At 34.8% G+C, this 10,903-nt stretch overlaps 1 pseudogene; it reads right to left on the bottom strand.

The window, feature by feature from the left end:
* Positions 1 to 244: 244 nt before the first annotated feature.
* LOC125121972 (tigger transposable element-derived protein 1-like) lies at positions 245 to 9,248 on the bottom strand (annotated as a pseudogene).
* Positions 9,249 to 10,903: the final 1,655 nt, after the last annotated feature.

The following is a 10,903-nucleotide window of genomic DNA, read 5'->3' as shown; positions in this document are numbered from 1 at the left end:
CTCTTTCTAAAAAAAATTATGTAAAAAAAGATTTTATTGTATAAATACTGCCTTCATGCATCACTGAAAGTGCAGTACCTTTTTTTTGCGCCCCACCTCCCAGCCTCAGGGCATGTGGAAATTTCAGGGCCAGGGATCAAACCTCCACCATAGCTACGGTTCTCACCCCAGCAGTGACAACGCCAGAATCCTAAACCTGCTGCACCACCAAGGGAACTCCAAGGAGTAGTACTTATGTATTATTCTATACTTCACAGTGATGAATGAAATTTACTACATCATTTGGCTTTAGAAAGTCAAACTGCAAAGTGTTTCCAAATGGTAGAGGCTGAAGAATGAATAATCCAGGAAAGAGCTTAAAATATGTCAGTGACAACTGGTAGTACTTACATTAGTGATAACACTCTCCTTGACTAGAGTATATTTCCACATGAAAATTTTTTTAGAGTAGTATGTGGTTTGTGTACAGGTATATAATGTCTTTGCATTCTAATTTCATGCTAAATGCAGAAAATTGACAGGAATGTTTGTATACCTATGACATTTAACTATGACAATAAATATAAATTCAAGCTGTCTAGTGCCTCAAAAATAACTTTTTCTTCACTATGAAGGTGCATGTGATGTTTTTATAGGCATACCTCAGAAATATTGTGGGTTTGGTTCCATACCACGGCAGTGAATTCGATATCACATTAAAATGAATCACATGAATATGTGAGTTATACTTATTCCCCGATGTTACAGTACTTGGTGGGAGGACCTTTGGGGGTAATTAGGTAATGAGAGTGGAGCCCTCCTGAATAGGATTAGAGTCCTTAGAAACACCAGATAGCTCTCCTGCCCTTTCTGCCATGTGAGGTTACAGCAAAAAGACAGGGGTTTATGATCCAGGAAGCTTGCTCTCACCAGACACTTGATCTTGGACTCCCCAGCCTCCAGTACTGAGGAATAAATAATTATTGATTATTTTAAAACGTTATGTTTAAACTTTATTGTACTAGCTTAAGTGGGCAATACTATTATGTCCTAAAAAACAATGCGCATATCTTAATTTAAAAAATACTTTATTGCTGGGAGTTCCTGCTGTGGTGCAGTGGGTTAAGGATCCTGCTTGTCTTTGTGGCGTTGCTGGTTCATTCAATACTCAGCCTAGCACAGTGTGTTAAGGATCCGGCTTTGCCACAGCTGTGGTATAAGCAGCAGATTAGGCTTGGATTCGATTCCTGGCCTGGGAAATTGCATATGCTGTGGGTGTGGCTAAAAAAGGAAAGAAAATATACTTTATTACTGAAAAACGGTAACTATTACCTGAGCTTTCAGTCAGTTGTAATTTTTTTCCTGGGCAAGGGTCTTGTCTTCATGTTGTTGACAGCTGTTGACTGAACAGGGTGGTGTTTGCTGAAAGTGGAGGTCAGTGTGTCAATTTGTTAAAAAAAGAGACTTGTGGCTGCCTGATGGGAGGGGGAGGGAGTGGGAGGGATCGGGAGCTTGGGTTTATCAGACATAATTTAGAATAGATTTACAAGGAGATCCTGCTGAATAGCATTGAGAACTTTGTCTAGATACTCATGTTGCAACAGAACAAAGGGTGGGGGAAAAAATGTAATTGTAATGTATACATGTAAGGATAAGCTGACCCCCTTGCTGTACAGTGGGAAAATTAAAAAAATTATAAAAAAAAAAAATAAGACTACAATGAAGTTTACCCGATTGTCTCTTCTTTTCACAAACAATTTCTCTGTAGCACGCAATGCTGTTTGATAGCTTTTAACCCACAGTAGAATCTCTTTCAAACTTGAAATCAATTCTTTCAAACCCTGCTGCTGCTTTAGCAACTAAGTTTATGTCACATTCTAAATCTTTTGTAGTCATTTCAACAATCTTCATAGCATCCTCATCAGGAGAAGATTCCATCTCAAGAAACCACTTTCTTTTCTCATCTATAAGAAGCAACTGCTCATCCGTGGAAGTTTTAGCCTAAGATTGTAGCAATTCAGTCTCATCTTCTACTTCTAACTCTAGTTCGCTTGCTATTTCCACCACATCTGCAGTGACTTCCTCCACTAACGTCTTGATCTCCTCAGAGTCATCCATAAAGAATAGGTTAGAATCGACCTCTTTCAAACTCCTATGAATATTGATGTTTTGACCTCTTATTATCAATCACAAATATTCTTATATTATCAGAATGATGGATCCTTTCCAGAAAGTTTTTTTTTTTCCAGAAAGTTTTAAATTTGCTTTTCCCAGATCCACCAGAGGAATCATTATCTATGGCAGCTATATAGCCCTATGATATGTACTTCTTATATAATAAGATTTTAAAGTCAAAACTACCCCTTGATCCACAGGATGCAGAATGGACATTATGTTAGCAGTCATGAAAACAATATTAATCTCATTGTAGATCTCCATCAGAGCTCTTGGTGACCAGGTTTATTGACAGTGAGTGGGAATATTTTGAATGGAATCTTTTTTTCTGGGCAATAGGTCTCAACGGTTGGCTTAAATACTCACTGACATGTTATAAACAGATATGCTATCATTCAGTCATTGTGGTTCCATTTATAGAGCACAGTCAGAGTAGATTTAGCATAATTCTTAGCTCTAGGATTTTAAGAATGGTAAATGAACATTGGCTTCACTTCAAATCATCCACTGCATTAGCCTCTAACTAAAGAGTCAGTCTGACCTTTGAAGTTTTGAAACAAGATATTGACTTCTCCTCTCTAGCTATGAGAGTCCTAGCATATACTTCCAAAAGAAGACTATTTTGTTTACACTGAAAATTTGTTGTTCAGTGGAGCCACCTTCATTCATTAGCTTAGCTAAATTTTCTAGATAACTCACAATAGCCTCTACATCAGTTCTTGTTGCTTCACCCTGCACTTTTACCTTATGGAGATGGTTTCTCTCCTTAAACTTCATTAACCAACTTCTACTGGTTCAAATTTTTCTTTGGCAGCTTCCTCACCTCTCTCATCCTTCTTAGAATTAAAGAGATTTAGTAATTTCTCTGGATTAGGCTTTGGCATAAGGAAATGTGGCTGTTTTGATTTTCTATCCAGACCACTAATACTTTCTCCATATCAGGAATATGGCTGTTTTGCTTTCTTATCACTTGTGTGTTCTCTGGAGTAGAATTTTTCATTTCCTTCAAGAACTTTCCCTTTGCATTCACAACTTGGTTAATTGGTGCAAAAGATCTGCTTTTGGCCTTCTTTGGTTTTTGACATGCCATCCTCACTAAACTTAATCATCTCCAGCTTTAGATTTAAAGTGAAAGAGCCTTCGCTTCACTTCAACACTTACAGGACATTGTAGGTTTATTAACTGATATAATTTCAATTTTATTTTCTCTCATGCAGTAGGGAAGTTCAAGGAGAGGGAGAGATGGAAGAATGGCTGGTCAGTGGGGCAATCAAAACACACACAACATTTATCAATGAAGTTCACTGTCTTATGGGGTGGTTCATGGCACCCTATACAACTGTGATAATAACATCAAAGATCACTGATCACAGATCTCTATAACATATATAATAAATACGAAAAAGTTCAAAATATTGCAAAAATTATGAAAATGTAACACAGATAGATAAAGTGAATGAATGCTGTTTGGAAAATGGTGCTAATAAACTTACTCAAAACAGGATTACCATATACATTCAATTTTTAAAAAAAAAAAGTTAAAAATCTAAATAATAATAATAATAATATTTGGAAAATGAAATAAAGTACAATAAAAAAAGTATGCTTGTACTTGAAAAGTTTTTCTTTGCTCCTTGATAAGGCTTGCATAAAACAATGCCTGGGTCTCCCCTAACAATAATCTAGCCAAGTGGAAGATGCTAAGTACCAGCATGGCAACAAATGAGTCTGCCTCTAATTAGGAGCCCCCAAGCATGTGCAAAATAAGTGATATACACATAACCTGGGGAATCTTGTTAAAATCTAAATTATAAATAGTAGATCTAGGGTGAGCCTGAGGTTACACATTTTTTTCCTAAGCTTAAATGATGTATGCTGCTGGTTCTCAATCACACTTTGAGTAGTAAATGTTATTAGTAGGACCCTAATAGTAAAGAACCTCGAAGGTCATTTTCAATGAACTTCCTGCAGCATGTGAACAGAAGGTAGTTTGAAAGCTCACTGATCCTGGGAATTGCAAAGTTAATGCCAAGGCAGCTACAGTCAACTTGAGTGTATTCTCAGTATACTGCATTCCACACAGTTGAGGTTAAAGGAATGATTAATCCAGGAATAATCCTCAAATATGTCAGTGATAAATGTTAGAATTAAGGCCAGTAATAAAGCATATATTTAGCTAGAGAATAGCTGCATCCAAAACATTTTTTTTAAGTAGAATCTACTTCCTTCCACAATGTTTCTCAAACCCAAACTAATGCAAAAATGTTCTGCTAAATTTAATTTCAGGAGAAATGTCTTTGCACACATTAAGATACATTTTAATTTCTTGGATAATAAAACCATCACCCTTAAAATATATTTTCTTTTTATAATTACCCAGAAACTTTAGGAACAATTTTAAATTTCATAGCTTTCAATTTTTTTTTTTTTTTTTTTTTGCGCCATTTCTTGGGCCGCTCCCGCAGCATATGGAGGTTCCCAGGCTGGGGGTCTAATTGGAGCTCTAGCCACTGGCCTATGCCACAGCCACAGCAACGTAGGATCCGAGCCGTGTCTGCAACCTACACCACAGCTCACAGCAACACCAGATCCTTAACCCACTGAGCAAGGCCAGGGATTGAACCCGCAACCTCATGGTTCCTAGTCAGATTCGTTAACCACTGAGCCACGATGGGAACTCCAGCTTTCAATTCTTAAAGAGTTGATAAATTTAATTTAATCATTGCTTCACTTAATTTATGTTTTTTGTACCCCTAATATTCTTATTTTGTGTAATGTTTGATCTGAACGTGTATAGAATAGTTTTTGGGGTAATCAGGAAAATAAGAGAGGAAAGGGAAAATAAAAAATAAAACAAAGAAGGAGACGGAACATAGGAGGAAAGGAAGAGACAAGAGAGAATGGAGGTAAAAAGATATGCAGCAAGAAATGAAGAGAAGGAAGAAAGAATAAAGGGGAAAGGTATATAAGAGGAGGAAAGCAAGGAAGAAATGAAAAAAGGAAGGAGTTAGGTACAAGATATGTTTTTGTAAAATGTATGAGATTGAGGTCAAGTACTTTTTCCTGCTAAGGATATCTAATTGCTCCAGCACCATTGTTGAAAAAGTCATCTTTTCACCATTGGATTGTTTTTGTACATGTGGCCAAAATAAGTTAGGCATATTTGTATGTGTCTATTTCTTCATTCTCTATTCTGTTCCATTGATTTATGTATCTGTCCACCTGCTAATACCACATGGTTTTGAACTGTGGTCAAGCCAAGACTATATTCTAATTCTTAAAAGTCATATTCTTCTTACTTTATCCCTCCTTTCCAAAGTTGCTTTAGCAATTCACGTTCCTTTTCATTTCCATACACATTTTAGAATAATCTTAAAGAGCCTTTATGGAATTTTGATTGGCATTGCATTAAACATGTATATTGTTTTGGAGGAGAATTTGTCTTTACTGTGTTGAATCCTCCAATCCCTAAATAAAGTATGTCTTTCCATTGATTTAGATGTTCTTTTATTTTTTTCACTAGAATATTGTAGCTTTCAGTATACAAATTTTGTTAGATTTACACCTGAGTATTTTGTCTTTTTGAGCAATTGTAAATGATACTGTAATTTTAATTTTGATGTCCTCAAGTATATTGGTAGTATATAGAAATTTCATTGATTTTCTCACGTTTATTTTGTATCTTGTGAATATGCTAAACCTCCTTATAAATTCTGGGGACATTTTGTAGATTCTTTTGATTTTTTTTCTTAGACAATCATATTGTATGCAAATGAAGAATGTTTTATTTGTTCTTTTTCTGATACATATGTTTTATTTCATTGATTTATACTCTTATCTTTATAATTTCCTTCTTTCTACTTGCATTGAGTTTATTTTGGCTTTTAAGATTCTTGGGTAGAGACTTGGATTATCACTGTGAAACTTTTCTTCTTTTCTAATATGTAGTATATGTATTAGTGCTATAAATTTTCCTTTCAATGTTGCTTTAGCTGTCTCACATGTTTTAACACATTGTGTTTTCATTTCCATTCTGATATTGTATTTTGTTATTTCTCAGTATTATTAGAATGCGTCTTGAGCAAAAGAATTATTTAGAAATGCGTTGTTCAGTTTCCAAGTGTTTGGAGCTTTTCATCTTATCTCTTGCTGCTTTCTGTTTTTATTTTATTATAGTTGTTGAATACTTGGTGTGATATCAATTCTTTTAAATTTGTTGAGAATTATTTTATGGCCATAGATGTAGGCTATCTTGGATTATCTTCTGTGGACACAGGAAAAGAATGCACATTCTGCTGTGGGTTGGGGAAACATCCTGTAAAACCCAGTTTAATACTGTTGGTTGATGGTGGTGTTTAATTCTTCTGTATCCTGGCTGATTTTCTAAGTTATTTTTATTGAGACAGAGGTATTTAAGACTTCAACTTTAATCATGGGTTTATCCATTTCTATCTCTTCCATCAGGTTTGCTATACATATTTTGCAGCTCTCTTATTTGTCATAGGATTATGTTGTTTTATTGGTGTTCTGACCTTTTTAATCACTAGATAATAGTTTTTTTGTATGTCTGACAATTTCCTGTGCTCTGAAGTCTAACTCATTTGATAGTAATATAGCTTTCAGTGCTTTCTTTTGATAAATGTATGCATGGTATATATTTTCCCATCTTTTTACTTTAAATCTGCCACTATCATTATATTTTATATTTATAGACAATCTATAGTTGGGTCACGTCTTTCTGACAATTTCTCTCTTTTATTTGGTATATTAAGATTATTTAACTTTAATGTGATTATTAACATGTTGGGGCTTAATTTTGCCATTTTTTTCTGATAGTTCTGTTTTTCATCCCTGTTTTGTTTGTCTTGGCTTTATATGTATAGCTTGAACATCTTTTTAGAATTCTACTGATTTAAAATTTTTTGAGTGTCTCTATACTTTATTTATCCCTTTAGGTATTTCATGTTATATACATAACTTTTCAAAACTACTAATGTCATAATTTTACAATTTGAGTAAATTGTAAAAAACCTTTCCTCCTTTATATCCTTTTACCCTCCCACATTTATAATATAATTGTCTTAAATATTTCTTCTACATACATTTAGAACCAACATTAGATAGTATTATACTTTTTTTAATAGTCAAAAATAATTTAGACAACCCAAGAGAAATTCTATCATACTTACCCAATTTTTGCTATATTCTTTCTTCCTTCCTATGATACAAGATTTCTTCATTTATCGTTCATTTTCTGTTTAGAATACCTCTTTTTATTAAAACATAGGCCTGCTGACAACAAATAATGTTTTATTCGTCTGAGCATATCTTCATTTCTTTTGAATTCCTCAAAGATATTTTTGTCAGATATGAGATTCATGACTGTTCTTAACTTTCAGAACTTGTAAAATGTTTTGCCATTTCCTTTTGGATTCCATGTTTTTAATAAGAAATACACTATCATTCCAATTTTTTTTCTCCTATGAGAAATCTATCTTATTGCTTTCAAGAACTTTTATTTACCTTTAGTTTTTAGAACTTTGACTATGTTGTGTCTTTGTGTGGAATTCTTTGATTGGGATTTGCTCAGCTTTTCATATCTGTAAGTTTGTGTCCTTTGCTAAATTGTGAAGTTCTCAGCCATTCTTTCTTTGAATATTTTTTCATCCCCACCCTCTTTTTCCTCTCTTTTGTGAATCTCCAACAAGTACATTTGATCTTTCATTATCTTCCCATATAGCTTCAAGGCTCTGCTTCTTTCTTTGTATTCTATTTCTATTATTCTATGCTTAAATCTTTCAGTTCACCAATTCTTTCCACCCTCCCCTCCATTTTGCTGTTGAGGCTGTATATTTTTCAATTCTAAAATTTCCATTTAGTAGTTACTATCTCATATTTGTGTGCTGAGGCTTTCTATTATGATTGTTTCAAGTGCATTCATAATTTCTCATTGAAGCATTCTTTTGATGGCTGCTTTAGAATGTCAGATAATTTTACTACCTCGGTCACCTCAGTTTGTCTTTTTTTCTGGGTTAAGATCTTCCTGATTACTAGTATTATGACTGATCTTTAGCTAAACTGGAAAGTTTGGGTATCATGCAATGATATAAACTTTATAGATCTTATTTGAACTTTCTAATTTAGCCAACTTCCTTTTCCCTGCTCAGGCACTCCAGCCATTGACATTTGAGTGGGATGCTCCCCATTATTGATGAGTGAGGGTGGGTATTCTGGCTCTCAATAAGACTGCCACTGATACCTCCCAGGGTGCAAGGAGAGGTGACAGGGCAAGTATCATTACTGTTCCTCACAGGGTCTCCACTTAAACCAGAGAAGTGTGTGACTTCATTCCCACTGGGTGGTGGTGGTGAAATTCCTGACTCTCTATTGGGCCTCCTCTGACACCACCTTAGTGAGGTGGTGTAGGGGACCCTCATCACTTCTGGATGAGGGAAAGAAGTCTAGGTTCTCTAATTAGTTGGCATCTACTGACACCATGGTGAGGTTGGGGACTCTACATCTGGTAGCAATGAATGTCACATTTCCCTTTCTAGGCCTCTCATACCATCCCAACAGAGGAGTTTAAATGCCTCATTGCAGCAGGTAGAAGGTCGAAGCTCTAGGTTCCCCTTTCAACATTTGCTGACTTGGGGATATGTCAGGCCACAGGTTTGTCTGCGGTGTTTACCTGGAGTAGAGTGGTTGCCTTTCTAGGAATCTGGCTACAGAGAGTAGGCTTTCAATGGGGCATTTTTTTGTCTGTGAGCATTTGCTTTTCTGGGCTGCAAGCTTATTCAGTCCCAAGTCTGAAAACATATTAGTCAAAAAGAAAACCAAAGGAATTCACAAGACACAAGACAAATTTACTGTTTTGCAGCTCTCTAAGTCAGAAGTCTGATATAGATCTCACTGGGTGCAATCAAAGTGTCAACGAGACAACCTTACTTTCTCAAAACTCTGGGAGAATCCTTTTTCTCTCCATTCCCAGCTTCTAAAAGCTGCTCATATTCCTCCACTGTGATCCCTTCCACCACCTTCAAAGTCAGAAAGTCATGTAGAATTCCTGTCACACTTCCTTCTTCTGGGGGCCACATTTCTTTTTGGCCTAGTTGGGAAGGTTCTCTGCTTTAAAAAATGTATGTGGTTACATTGGATTTACCCAGATAATCCAGGAAGATTTTTCCACCTCAAAGTTCTTATGCTTTATAACATCTGCAAACTCCCTTTTGTCATGTAAAGTAACATATTTAAAAACTCCAGGGATTAAGGGTAGATATCCTTGGAGGCCATTATTTTAACATGTGATTCATTACTAGGAAGCCCTTCTCTACACAGGGTTATAGAAGAATTCACCCTTTCCCACCTACTTCATATATTAGTTTTTATTGTGACTCTAACAAATTAAATGATGTTAAAAACATACATTTTTTCTCTTACAATGTTAAAAAAATAATATTTACTGCATTATGATCAAAGTTTGTTGATTAAAATATCTTTATCCCATAAAATTTGCTTATACATTTTTGGGACCTAACATATTATCAAATTTTGTGATATTCCACATGCACCTGAGAAGAAAGTATATTCTTTATTATCAGAGGGCAAATTTCATATAGATTATGTGTGTATTCATAAAATATAAATTATTTGTTATATAGCTTTGTATTTTACAGCTCTACTTATTTTTTGTCAATTTGCTCTCTCATATTCAATAGCAGCCTCTTATTATTTGTGTGTTTATATATATATATATATATACATATATACACATATATTCTCTTGAATCTACTGTACCTTTTAACTTGTAAAGGCAGCTACTATACTATTTCAGTGCATAAATACATATAACTATTATATAATTATTAAAAATTGTGGTAGTTTGCATTAAAAGTGTTCTTTTTCACACTGAATCCTACTTTTCTGATATTAGGGTGACACTGCCTGTGTTTTACATTTTCCATTTGTCTAGTATATTTGACATTTACCCTTCCCTTTATTTGTAAACTGAGGTGTGTCAGCATTTAGTTTTGCTTTTGAATTCAAGTTGAAAACACTTTTCTTTAAAATATGAATTAAATCCATTGAACTACATTAATGCCATATATTTGAGATCATTTCTACCATGTATTTTATGTTATAATTTATGAGCATTCTGGCATGTTTGCCATGTTTATTTCTCTGCATCTTATATTCTCTCTGTTCTAATACCTTTTAATGGTTCTTTAAGTATGTAGGGAGTTTTTCCTTTTCTCTTCTGGTTGTTACCTTTGTATGCATATCTTCTTTAAATGCCCTTAGTCCACTGTTTTCCTTATTTAATATTTTACTAACTTGTATGCTGCTATTGATGCTACCCTTTGATTTCCACTATCACCTTTGCAAACAATCAATGAGCTCATTCTATTGTCTTCCTTCTCTTTCCCTAATTCTATAATTTTAATTTGCATTATTTCTATTTTATTAGAATATATAATATTTATGGAGTTCCTGTTGTGGCTCAGAGGGTTAAGAACTCAACATGGTGTCTGTGAAGATGCAAGTTAGATTCTTGGTCTCCAACAGTGGGTTAAGGATCTGGCATTACCATGAGCTGTGGCATAGGTTGCAGATGCCTCTCTCATCAAGTGTTGCTGTGGATGTGGCATAGGCTGGCAGCTGCAGCTCCAATTCAACCCCTAGCCTGGAAACTTCCATATGCTGAAGGTGCAGCCCTAAAAATACATATATATATATAAAATTTTTGCATCAT

The sequence above is a fragment of the Phacochoerus africanus genome, chromosome 3 (assembly GCF_016906955.1).
Source record: "Phacochoerus africanus isolate WHEZ1 chromosome 3, ROS_Pafr_v1, whole genome shotgun sequence".
Lineage (NCBI taxonomy): Eukaryota > Metazoa > Chordata > Mammalia > Artiodactyla > Suidae > Phacochoerus > Phacochoerus africanus.
Note: the sequence above shows the minus strand (reverse complement) of the source record. Positions and strands in the feature narration are given on the sequence as shown.